This window comes from Gouania willdenowi, chromosome 2 (genome assembly GCF_900634775.1).
Source record: "Gouania willdenowi chromosome 2, fGouWil2.1, whole genome shotgun sequence".
NCBI lineage: Eukaryota > Metazoa > Chordata > Actinopteri > Blenniiformes > Gobiesocidae > Gouania > Gouania willdenowi.
The window spans coordinates 11,124,269-11,138,071 of NC_041045.1; positions in this window are offsets into that span (position 1 = coordinate 11,124,269).

The following is a 13,803-nucleotide window of genomic DNA, read 5'->3' on the forward strand; positions in this document are numbered from 1 at the left end:
GCAACAAAAACACAAAAACGCAACAGAATTAGACAACACACAAATACGCAACAACACACAGAAACGCAACAATATTTCGTGAAAACATACAACCACAACAAAATTACACAAAAACGCAACAAAAACACACAAAAATGTAACAAAAACACACAAAAACACACAAAGAAAAACACAAAATTAGACAAAAACACACAAACGCAACAAAAACACACAAAAACGCAACAAAATTAGACAAAAACGCAACACAATTTCGCAACAACACACAAAAACGCAACAAAGTTACGCAAAAACATACAACCGCAACAAAATTACACAAAAACGCAACTAAATTATATTTAAAAAAAACACAAAAACAAAACAAAATCACACAAAAACACACACAACACCATTTTTGTTCAAGATTGTGTTTTAATTTGTAATAAGTTAAAAAATAAATAAATAAGAAAATGAATCAATTTTTTTTTTATCAAGTACAAGATATTTTAGGTGGCCCTATTTAAATTCCAGACAACCCCACATGGGGCCACAACCCCAAGGTTGAAAAGAATGCACTAGTGGAAATTTTTGATTTGATTTTACTAAAAACATTCTTTTTTTTTTTTTTATTCAGTGGCCCTAATCCCCTTACATATATTTAGTTTAGGGGCCAAACACAGATCTCCAGTGGGCTGCAGATTTTAAGTATTGGGGAAAAAATGTACAATTTTAACATAATAGTGCCATAGTTTTCAATATAAGTTCAATTCACTTCAAAAATCATTCATTTTTTAAACCAATTTAATTGTGTAATTTAGATGCATTTTGTCATTATTTGTGATAAATTGCAAGATTTGTGGAAAAATCCACAATTTGCAATTAAAAATGACTGTTTTTATGTGATATAAACAAAAGAAAACTGCCAGCCCCAACAAATATAATGATGTGGTAATTTACACAGTAATTCATGTTTTTTGTCATTTTTACCATCTCGTGTGGGTCGAATTGGATGCTCTAAAGCGCTGGATTTGGCACCCGGGCCTCGTGTTTGACGCAGATTTCCCATCTAGGTTGTATAATAGTTCAGATTCTGGTGAAATCCAATCCTAGCGTTACTTTTAACCATGTCCTGAGCCAATCAAACGTCCCGTTGTTGACTCACATCATGCATGTAACGGCGTCTTTCTGATGAGCTGTTATTAGCCAATTATTTTCCACCAGCTGTCAACAAGAATGAAGCTGTATATATTTCTGCAAGCATGGCTAACAACCCGCTGGGAGGCTTGTCTATCAGGCGTCGGCTATAGGTGTGTGTGTGTGTGTGTGTGTGTGTGTGTTTGACGAGTTTGTGCAGCGTAAGCCAAACACTTTTTTGCTTTATTTCCCCGTGTTACTTTACATCTTTCATCTTCTGTCACTACACTTTCAGAACGATACACATATAGCTTTTTCCTCTGCTTATTTTTGCTATTTCCCATTATTTCACTATGTCTCTGGCTCATTTTAGGTTCTAAGCATGTTTTTGCAGCCGTTTTTTCCTGCATCCAGTCCTTTTTTTTCCCCCCATAAACTTGATTTAAAGAATCTCATTTTGTAAATAAGTGAATGAAACACTATTTAGGGTCTTCTGAAAATATTTATTTCTGTAGTTTTTATCATTTGCGGTCGTTTCCCGTCTGATGTGGCACCAACTGACTCTCATATCGAGGTAATTCCCATAAACATGATTATGATTGTCATGTTTAACCAAATATATACATTTTGTATGCCTTTATTTGTCAATTTTAGGCTCTTTCTTGCTCAAGTACCCCTATACTGCCATCACGTACCCCAATTTGAGAAAGACACAGGTTTGTTTTCATTGATTCAGTCATATATTAGTGATTAATCGAGATCAATGAATGATTAAATACTCAGATTATTAGTTTTAATGGTCATTTTCATCATTTTTTTTGCAGTCATTTCTACTGTATGCAGTCATTTTACACTTTGTGTTTTTTTTTTTTTTTTTTTTTTTAATACACAAACTAATTTGTTATAGAAATTTCATCGTAATATTCTTTATTCATATTAGACATTATGTGATAGCACTCAGTGATTGAAATAATAAACACTATTTTGGTGTTTAAGCTCATTTATTGCTTTCATTGATTTAATCAAATACTGAAAAATGTTGCTTCTCGTGTCAAATATTGCAATTAGTTTAGATGCATCAAGATTAATTACAAATTCCCTAATTATTGATATTAATTTCATATAAATATCCAGTACCATCACTAAAAAAAACATATTTTTGCAGACATCTCTATTGCATGCAGTCCTTTATTTAGAGTACGCAATCAGGAAAGCAACAAACAGGAGACATTCCTTCAAGTAATGGACGTTTGCATCAAAAAAAGTAATGAGTTTCTCCGTCTCTCGCCATGGACCACCCCCCCAAAGTCTTATTTCCTGTCTGCATCTTTGCACCCCCTCCTCCTCCTCGAGAATCACCCAAATCACCATCTAATCTTTACCAAATGGGATACCCACAGAGCTGCGTGATGTGTCACCCTGCATCAGGAACTCTGTCCAAAACACAAGAGGACGCCCCCCCACCCCACCCTCCATCCCCCCCTCCCCTCCCTGATCTTTTCATCATGTTAAATGTCAAGTCTGTGTTTGTTTGTGTGTGTGGATGTGAAACGTGCAGCTTTTTTTTACTCTCAGAGACTCTGATGATTAATTTGATGCTTCCAGTACCTGACCGTGTTTCTATGTTTTTAATGCTGCAGCAGGTAGAATCAACACACACGATTAGTATGTGAACGCAGTTAAAGCTGCTGGTGATGATATAAAAAAAAGAATTTAAAAGATTATCAGATAAAGACGTATAATGCTTATAAAACAACAAATAAAGAGGAGAGCTTTTTGGGGCCATATTAATAGTATATAGTCATCTTAAAGATTTAAATCCTTGTTTTAATCAGAAATAAAATGGGTTCAAAATGACAAATTGTGAATGTGGTTAAATTGGCAAAAACAAGCATGAAATATGGTGAAAAGAGTTCAAAGTGACAATAATGAGTCATATGTGACATTAGGTGAAAAAAGTGGTAGAACGGGGTTTAATTGTGTCGAAAATGACTTGAAAGTGGACAAAATGTGCAGAGAAGGTATTGAAATTTGACAGAGAAGTGGCAGAAATGGGAGTAACGTAGCAAAAATGCATTAGAAGGAGCAAAAATATGGCAAGAAAAAGTGATGAAAATAGGTTACAATAGGGCAAGTTTGGTGTAGTTGCAGAAAAAAGGGGAAAAAGAAGCAAAACTGGGCTCAAAACATTATACATCCTGCAGCTTTAACATGTCGTTTCTTAGTTGTCTCCGTGCAGGTTTTTATGGTTTTGGTTGCATCCAAGAGGAATTGTTGGTGAAATGCAGATAGTGTTTTTGTGGTAGCTTCAAAGTGTTCCCCTTTAAGAGTCTAAGATGTTCAAACGCTTGTGTTAGAGGAGGGGTGGGGGGATTGGAGGACAACATGGGGCTCTGTCGGTTTAATCCAGCTCACTGCCAACCTGCTCCTCCAGGGGGAAAAATCCACAGCCCAGTTCTAAAGTAGCCAGAGGTCCAAATAATATCCAACCATTACATAAGCAGACACGTGAAAAGCTGCTGTGTTTAGTCTGAGGAAAAAAAAAATATATAAAACCCAAAATGAAGATGACATTTCAGCAGCAGGTGAAACTAAAATACCATCCAGGCCCCAAGCCGTGTCTGTTTCTGAGTTAAAAGATGCTAGCAGACGTGCTTTAATCACTAATGTAGAGATATGTTTAAACATGTGTCCTTCTCATCTTCAGGGGGTCATGATGGCATTATTGTCAAAGTCACAGAATTAATATTACAATGTTTCTTTTCATCCGAGGTGACAACAAAGTGAACGGAGCTCAGGATAATTTAAGACACAGACGGTCTGACCTTTCTCTGAGGAAACTTTGATGTTGTTTTGATGTGAGCTTTTGGATAAAAGCTGCTGAAAGGAAACAAACAAAGAAAACAGGAGGAGCACAGTGTACAGTATACGGTTGATATGGAGGAGAAAGAAGGAAACGGAAGGAACGTTTATGCCAAACACAAACGTTAACAGGGAAACCATTAATTATGATATGTCACTGAGAACAATTACGGCTTTCATTTTTAAATCAATTTTAGACTTTTATGTGCATAACTTTAGCGAAGAAAAAAATCAAATGTGATTATAAAAGGAACTCACTCCTGTATTTAGTGTTAAAAAAAAAACTCCTACATAGAGAAATTATATTTTTAAAGCATTTGAAAAAAAAAAAAAAATAAATAACTTTTTTTTAGTTTATTCCACCTTTTATTTTTTTTCATTTTCCATCCACTTCATCACACAGTAATGACTAATGGTCCTTTGATGTTTGCCACTAGCCAATCAGGAGCCATAAGAGGGAAATGCTCACCTTTGATGTTTGTCACCATCCTTTACTTATTAGTACAGTTACATAGTTGGTTACTTAGTTACATTTACTTAGTTACTTAATTACAATTACAGTTGAATTAGTTAAATAGTTACAGTTACTTAGATACTGAGTTACATAGTTACATAGTTAGTTACATAATAAGTTACAGTTGCAAAGCTAAAGAGTTATAGTTACTTAGTTACATAGTTACACAGTAAGTTACAGAGTTTCATAATTACAGTTGCATAGTTATAGTTATTACATTGTTACATTTACTAAGTTATGTAATAAAAGTTACATAGTTACAGTTACTAAGTTACATAGTAAGTAACGTAGTTATGTAATTACAGTTGCAGTTGTATAGTTAAATGGTGCAGTTATGTTGTTACATAGTTAGTTACTTAGTTACATAATTACAGTTGCATAGTTACATAGTGACTTAGTTACATTTATACGGTTACATAGCTACATAATCACAGTTACAGTTGCATAGTTAAATAGTTAGTTGCATTTATTTTGTTACATAATTACCGTTACAGTTGCATAGTTATATAGTTACAATCACTTAGTTACGATTAGTCAGTTACAGTTTGATTGGTGGACGACGTTGGGTCCTTTTTTTTTTTTTTTTTTTTTTTCCCAGCAGTCATAGCGGTGCGTTTCAGCTATACATCCTCATTTGCATTTTCTTCAGGAACTGCTAAATATTCTAGATCATATTAGGATACGCCTTATGTCCAAACATTCTCAGTCATGATACGCGTTCCTTCGTAACAACCTAGAATAGTTATTTGAATCTATGTTCTTTGCTCTTCAGCTTCCACTCGTTTGCTGCTGAGTTGCGTCAAACTAAACATTGTAAAAATCCTTGAGCTTGTGTCTTTGCTGCTGCAGCGAATGCTCATTCCACCCCTCACAGGCTGTTCGGCAGAGGAATAATAAAAGTCAGCGTGGTAATAAATTAGCTCGCCGCACAAGAAGCACCAAAGCCGGATGAGTGGAAATGGAAGAACGTCCTGTGTGAAAGGTCTAAGGGAAGCGTCTGTATCTTTTTATGATTACACCAGACTGACTGGGTGCTTAGCACTTACCTTGGCTCTGAATGCTTTCAAAGATGTAGTGTGTGGTGAGCATGGATAATTCATTCAACCCTGTGTGTGAGTCTCCTCATGCCCACACAATAAATTCTTTAAGTTGCACATCTATTGATTTTCTTTTTTTTTTTTTTTTTTTTTTTTTTTTTTTTTTTAATCTTAATTTTCTTTTAACGAGTCAGGTTTGTCTGTAATAAGACCTCCTCCACCTACGAGGAAAGAAAAACAGGCATTTATTGTTGGTTTAATGCATTTAAAAAACATTATTATACGTAATTTCTCATTGTACATTGGAAATGACTTTTTACTCTATATGGCCCACCAAAGTAAACGTACAAAATGAATCAATGAAAATAAATAAAAATGAAAGCAAGAATAAATTAGAAAAATACATTACAAGGATTACAACAGTGCAGGAAAATACAGTAAAAGACAAGAAAAAAAACCACACAAAACGACAACAAACTCAAAGACAAAAGTTATAGAAAATGACAACAAAAGCACACAAAAAACAAGGAAAACTCAAAACAGGACTCCGCAAACCCACAGTACTAACGAACAAGCAAAACGACAGCAGAAACGCCCCAAAAATTACTCCAAAGAAACACAAAAGCACAACAGAAATGCACAAAATCCAATCATATGAAGTATGACAACTACAAACAAACACAGAATGATAGAAAAACACACAAAACAAAAGCAATCTGTCAATCTGACTATTTTTTGTTATTGTCTTGCTTGTCACAATTGCATTTTGTGCATTTCTGTTGTCTTTTTGTGGTTCTTTAGAGTAACTGTTGTGTATTTCTGTTGGCGTTTTGCTTGTTTGTTAGTACTGTGGGTTTATGGAGCAATGTTTTGTGTTTTTCATAACTTTTTGGGAAGTTCTGTCATTTTTTTTTGTAATTTTGTATATTTTCTTTGTGTATATTTCAGTTGTCATTTGGAGTCATTTGTAGTCTGTAGTCCTGTGTTTTTCTTGTATTTTACTGTATTTTCAAAGTGGTAGAATGGGTTTAATTGTGTCGAAAATGTCTTGAAAGTGGACAAAATGTGCATAAAAGGTATTGAAATTTGATGGAGAAGTGGCAGAAATGGGAGTAACGTAGCAAAAATGCATCAAAAGGAGCAAAAATATGGCTCAAAACATTATACATCCTGCAGCTTTAAGATGTAGCTTCTTAGTCATCTCTGTGCAGGTTTTTATGGTTTTGGTTGCATCCAAGAGGAATTGTTGGTGAAATGCAGATAGCTTTTTTGTGGTAGCTTCAACAGAGGAACTGTTGTGTATTTCTGTTGGCGTTTTGCTTGTTTGTTAGTACTGTGGGTTTGGGGAGTCATTTTTTGTAATCCTGTATATTTTCTTTCTTTTTGTATATATTTTAGTTGTCATTTGGAGTTATTTGTAGTCTGTAGTCCTGTGTTTTTCTTGCATTTTACTGTATTTTCAATGTTGTTTTTTTTTTTTTTTTAATGTATTTTAATTGCTTTTGTTTTTAATATTTTTCTGTCATTTTGTATGTTTACTTTACACAGGCACTGACTGTGCTGCCTCCTTCTTTCTTTCCTCCCCCACAGTGATGTAGCTGGAGCTGTTGTTGTTGCTGGGGAGTGTCTCACTGAAATATCACCTTGAGTCTTGCCATTTCCCAACCTCATTTACTTTATTACAGCGAGTGTAGGGAGGGAAACAAATGGAAGAAGTAGAAAACTACAGATGCACACATTAGAAACTGGAGATACGCACAGTGGAGACTAGTAAACAGCAGTGTAATCACTCTGGAGGGGAGGGGAGATTAATAGATTGAGAGGGTTGGTGTGACTTTCGGTCTGTTAGGAATGTTAGCAGCATTAGCAGTGTTGGCACAGTCAGCAGAATTAGCAGCGTTAGCACAGTTAGCAACATTAGCACCGTTAGCGCAGTTAGCACCGTTAGCAGTATTAGCAGCGTTAGCAGTTAGCACCGTTTGCAGCTTTAGCAGTGTTAGCATCTTTTGCACTGTTAGCAGCATTAGCACCGTTAGCAGCTTTAGCAGTGTTAGCATCTTTAGCAGGTAATGACTCGGTCGGGGGTGCTACTTTCTCTCTCTCTTTTTCTCGCAATCTCACGAGTTCGTTACAGTTACAGTTACATATTTATTTATAGTCACTTAGTAGTGTTGTCCCGATGCCCTTTTTTGGCCACAATACCAATACCCAGTTGCGAATTATTGGCCGATATCAATACATGCCGATACTGCAGTGTTTAAAAAAAAACATTTCCAATTATTAAGAGATGCATACTCACTTGGATGTAAAAAAAAATAATTGCTATCATGGCTTGGTCTGGAACTGGTTAATCCTTTGTGAAACAGGAAAAAATATGGTATGGATGACAAATTAAGAAGCTTTTTTGAAACTTGAAATTTGGCTCTCAAATGCCAACCTGTAACCATACGTGTTTCTGTGGTCATTGTGAGTTCGCCGTGGCCCTCAGAGCTGGCCGCATTGCTTGATGGGGGAGGCCAGCTGCACAAGGGGAGCGGAGCGGCCCTGCAGCGGGGGCCGTAGCCATCTGCAGGGGGGAATAGGTAAGACTCATAATCCTCCGGAAGGAGCGGGGTGGCCATAAACTCCTCGGTGTGGAGGGGTTGCCACAGAGTTACGAGGTAACAGTGGATTGTTCTTCGTTGGTGTTTGGCAGTTTCTTCTTCCATTCGGCGTACTGGGTATTGAAAGTAGTTTGAAGAAGTAGTTGATGCTGTAAATCGGCGGTATCGGCGTGTTGATAGTTAATACTTGCCAATACCGATCCAGCCTTTCAGTGTCGTATCGGGACTCCTCGTTACTTAGGACCTAGTTACTTAGTTACAGTTAGTTATATAATTACAGTTACAGTTGCATAGTTATAGTTACTTAGTTGCATAATTACAGTGACCGTACATAGTCACTTCATTACAGTTATTAGTTACATAGTTAGTTACATAGTTGCACAGCTACAGTTATTAGTTCCAAAGTTGGTTACGTAGTTGGTTACTTAGTTGCACAGTTAGTTATGTAGTTACAGTAAATTAGTAACAGTCATTCAGTAACATAATTACAGTTACAGTTTTTTAGTCACTGAGTTTCATAGTTACTTAGTTATAATTAGTTACGTAATTACAGTTACAGTTGCAAAGATAGTTACTTTGTAACTATGTACAGTAACTGCAATTATGTAACTGTCACTTAGTTACAGTTATTAGTTACATAGTTGCGTAGCTACAGTTATGTAGTTACAATAACTTAGTAACAGTCATTCAGTAACATAATTACAGTTACAATTTTTTAGTTACTGTTACTGAATTACGTAATTACAGTTACTGTACTTAGTTACAGTCACTTAGCTACAGTTACTTAGTTAGTTATTAGTTACATAGTTGCACAGTTACAGTTATGTAGTTACAGTAACTTAGTAACAGTCATTCAGTGACAAAATTACAGTTACAGTTTTTTGTTACAGTTACTGAGTTACATAGTTACTTAGTTTCAGTTGCATATACAGTTACTTAGTTACATAATAACAGTTGCTGTACATAGTTAGTCACTTAGTTACAGTTATTAGTTATATCATTGATTACATAGTTGGTTACATAGTTGCACAGTTAGTTATGAAGTTACAGTAACTTAGTTGCAGTAACTAAGTTACAGTAACTTAGTTACAGTAACTTAGTAACAGTCATTCAGTAACATAATTACAGTCACAGTTTTTCGTGACAGTTACTGAGTTACATAGTTACAGTTAGTTACATAGTTACGTAGTTACATAGTTACATAGTTACAGTTGCTATACATATTTACAGTCACTTAGTTATTAGTTACAACGTTAGTTACATACTGTAGTTGCACAGCAACAGTTACGTAGTTACAGTTGCTTAGTTACAGTTATTAGTTAGGTAGTTGTTTACATAGTTGCACAGTTACAGTTATGTAGTTACAATAACTTAGTTACAGTAACTTAGTAACAGTCATTCAGTAACATAATTACAGTCACAGTTTTTTGTGACAGTTACTGAGTTACATAGTTACAGTTAGTTACATAGTTACATAATTACAGTTGCTATTCATATTTACAGTCACTTAGTTATTAGTTACATCGTTAGTTACATACTGTAGTTGCACAGCAACAGTTACGTAGTTACAGTTGCTTAGTTACAGTTATTAGTTAGGTAGTTGTTTACATAGTTGCACAGTTACAGTTATGTAGTTACAGTAACTTAGTAACAGTCATTCAGTGACAAAATTACAGTTATTGTACATCACTGAGTTACAGTTACCTAGCTACAGATACTTAGTTACAGTTATTAGTTACATAGTTGGTTACATAGTTGCACAGTTAATTATGTAGTTACAGACAGTTACAGTTATTAGTTACATAGTTTGTTACATAGTTGCACAGCTAGTTATGTAGTTACAGTCACTTAGTTACAGTTATTAGTTACATGGTTGGTTATATAGTTGCACAGCTAGTTATGTAGTTACAGTTACTTAGTTACAGTTATTAGTTACATGGTTGGTTATATAGTTGCACAGCTAGTTATGTAGTTACAGTAACTTAGTTACAGTTACTTAGTTACAGTTATTAGGTACATGGTTGGTTATATAGTTGCACAGCTAGTTATGTAGTTACAGTAACTTAGTTACAGTTACTTAGTTACAGTTATTAGTTACATGGTTGGTTATATAGTTGCACAGCTAGTTATGTAGTTACAGTAACTTAGTTACTGTTACTTAGTTACAGTTATTAGGTACATGGTTGGTTATATAGTTACACAGCTAGTTATGTAGTTACAGTAACTTAGTTACAGTTACTTAGTTACAGTTGTTAGTTACATGGTTGGTTATATAGTTGCACAGCTAGTTATGTAGCTACAGTAACTTAGTTACAGTTACTTAGTTACAGTTACTTAGTTACAATTATTAGTTACATGGTTGGTTATATAGTTGCACAGCTAGTTATGTAGTTACAGTTACTTAGTTACAGTTATTAGTTACATAGTTGGTTACATAGTTGCACAGCTACAGTTATATAGTTACAGTAACTTAGTAACAGTCATTCAGTAACATAATTACAGTTACATTTTTTTTTAGTTACAGTTACTGAGTTACATAATTACAGTTACTGTACATGGTTAGTCTCTTAGAGACAGTCACTTAGCTACAGTTATTTAGTTACAGTTATTAGTTAAGTAGTTGGTTACATAGTTGCACAGCTATTTATGTAGAGAGTTACACAGTTACTTAGTTACAGTTACAGCTGTAAAGTCAGCAGGTGGAAATGCTGGCTTCTGATTGGTGGACAACATCAGGTTGAAATAGCTGTTTAGTTTCATCTATTCATCCTTACATTTTCTTGAGGAAATGCCACTTTATCATTCTCTTTTTCCCCCTTTCTCACCAGTTCATCCATCACTCTGCCTCCTCATTCACCATTTTGCGTTCTCTGACACTCCCTGGTTCTCCTTCCGTCCGTGATTGCGTTCTCGTTTCACAGTGAGACCCAATCACTGGAGAGCAAAAAAAAAAAAAAACAGTGTGTAACATTTAGTCATCCTGCTGTTTGGAGTGCGGATGATGTGCCAGACAAAGTGAGGAGACCAGACACAATGAGGTTGTTTTCTCTCTCCGTTTGCTCATTATGATATGCTGAGTCATCAATCCCCATCCTGTGTCACATTGCTCTCACACACACAGAGGATGTGGCCCACGTAAATTACAGCTCGATGGTACAAATCAAATGCAAATTGCATACACAAACAGAAGGAAACAGAGAGAGGATGGTGATGATATGACACTCAAATGTGTTTTCAAATGATGTCGAGCAAATAACAATTAAAAGCGGACAATGGAGCAAGAGACTCGATTGACTTTTCAGTAAATGTGACGCCAACAGTTGATGAGATAACCTAATTTGTACGGTTTTCTTTAAGATTTTCATCTCATCCATTTACTTTGAAGTAAAATAATAGTCCAAGATATTTTCTTGCGGTAAAAACTATGTTGTTATTTTTTCAGCAGTGTCACACATGTAGTATTCACTCAGTGATTATATTCAATTTTCATTGTCATAATATATATATATATATATATATATATATATATATATACACACACACACACACACGTGGCTTGCGGTGTTCTATTGTTTGTAATGTATTGTATCATTATATATTTTTCTATATATTCTATTTATATTACTGGTGTTTTTTTTTCTATTTTATTTGTTTTTCTACTTTTATTCTTTTATACTTATTGTTTACTCTTGTCCATGTACATAATGACAAACAAAAATCATTGAATACTGGAGTCCTTGATTGTTTTATATTATATAAATTTTTAATAGTTTGCATTTAAATTTCATTTATTTGTTGAAACTGCATTTTTTTTTTCAGTAAAAACAAATGCAAAGCGTGTCTTTTCAGAATAAATGATTACGTTTTGTGCATAAAACAAAGCACTTTATTGAAGCAAAAACTCCCATCAAGCATCACTATGGTACGCGCTCCTGTAATTAACCTGTGGAATTTAAATCTGAAAATATCATTTACCGAAGACTCTAATTGTGAAGGGCTGACAATCAAAGGAATGCAATAAATTGGGTTTTTTATTGCATTATTTTTTTTTTTTTTTCATGCATGGCCATATTTACATATTGGCTGGTCAAATCTTGTTTGTCTTATTTTGAAAAGCACATATTTATACAGCAGCATGTAAACTATGCACTAATCAAAAATGCTACTTTCTGGTATACTTTTCTATTATATACCTATTGATGATGTGTATTACATGCACTCATTTTACATTGTTTGTGTTAGAGTTTTGTGTTAAAAAAAAAAAAAAAAATGGAAAATTGAAGGGAAATTGAGGGCTTTTATGGCAAAAGGCAAGAAAATCAGATGTAGCAGTTCCTGGAATATGATAAAATAGGATTATTTTAGAATTGTCTTTTTTTATTTGTATTTAACAAGTATTTACTTGAAATCAGCAGTAAATCTCCCTGGAATGATGCCAGGTTTGTATTAAAATGGACTGATGACGCATCAGAGGAGGAGGAGGAGGAGGAGGTGAGGTCACATTTCCTGCCAGCGTTGCTGCTGCTGCTCTAAAACCAGGAGGAATCACTGACATTTGGCTGAGAAAAGGTCTCGATAAAAACCCTCTGTTTCGCACGCCTCACACTCACACTGTGTGTAGCTGAGTGTGACCCAGAACCCAGCATGAAAACATCAGTTTGGTCTGATCAATAGAACAGCTGTTCCATTACATCCCCGCGCTGCGTTAACCGCATTAGCTGCATTAGCGTCATGTAGCTTTGACTCATCTAGGCCAATGGTTCTCAAATGGAGGTACATGCACTTGAGAGAGGAAGTGGAAAATACAAAAGCGCAATAAAATTACTTTAAGAACCAAACAAAACAGCAAAACTACAACAGAAATACGCAAAATTACTCCAAAAAAAGGCAAAATGACAACAGAAATGAACAAAATGATTCCAAAAAACATTAATTTTACAGAAAAAAAAAAAAAAAAAACATGCAAAAGGACAACAGAAATGCATACTTTATCATTGTTTTGTTGTTGTTCTTTAATTTGGGGAAATGACAATTTTGCCTCGCGTAATTGAGGTCGGGACCATACGCTGTGTTTTTTGCGAGGGGCAGGGGGGCATTGCCCCCCTTCGAGTAATCAAAAGTTTTAATGACTGTTTTCCCAAATTAATTATTCTTAATTTAATGTACATAATATACAATATACACATATATTTTAAGTGCCAAAAACACTGATGCACCAAGAAAACGAGCTGACTGGAACAGAGGATGAGCAAACCCTGCAAAGCTTATGTTATTTGTGAAGCGAAACTCAAGACGTTCTATACATTTAATTTTTTTTTTTTTTTTTTCTCGTTTTTTTCCTGCCCCCCCTCCGGCAAGAATCTCAAACTCCGCCTACAGTTGGGACATTTGGGGTCGCCTTATTTTTCTGAAAAATTAAAATACATTTTGGAATTTATTATTATTATGAGTGATGTCCTAATACAACTTTTTTCACTTCTGTTACAATACTGATATTGTAGCCTTGCGTATTGGTTGATACCGATAATGATCCGATGCGATATCAGCACGAATCATACTGTACATACTTTTTATTTCTTATTTTTTTAGTGTGGAATGTTAGAAAAGGCTTGATTATTAAAGAAAAACAACAACAACAAAAAAAAAACAAACCCATTTGTTGTAAACCAATGGATTT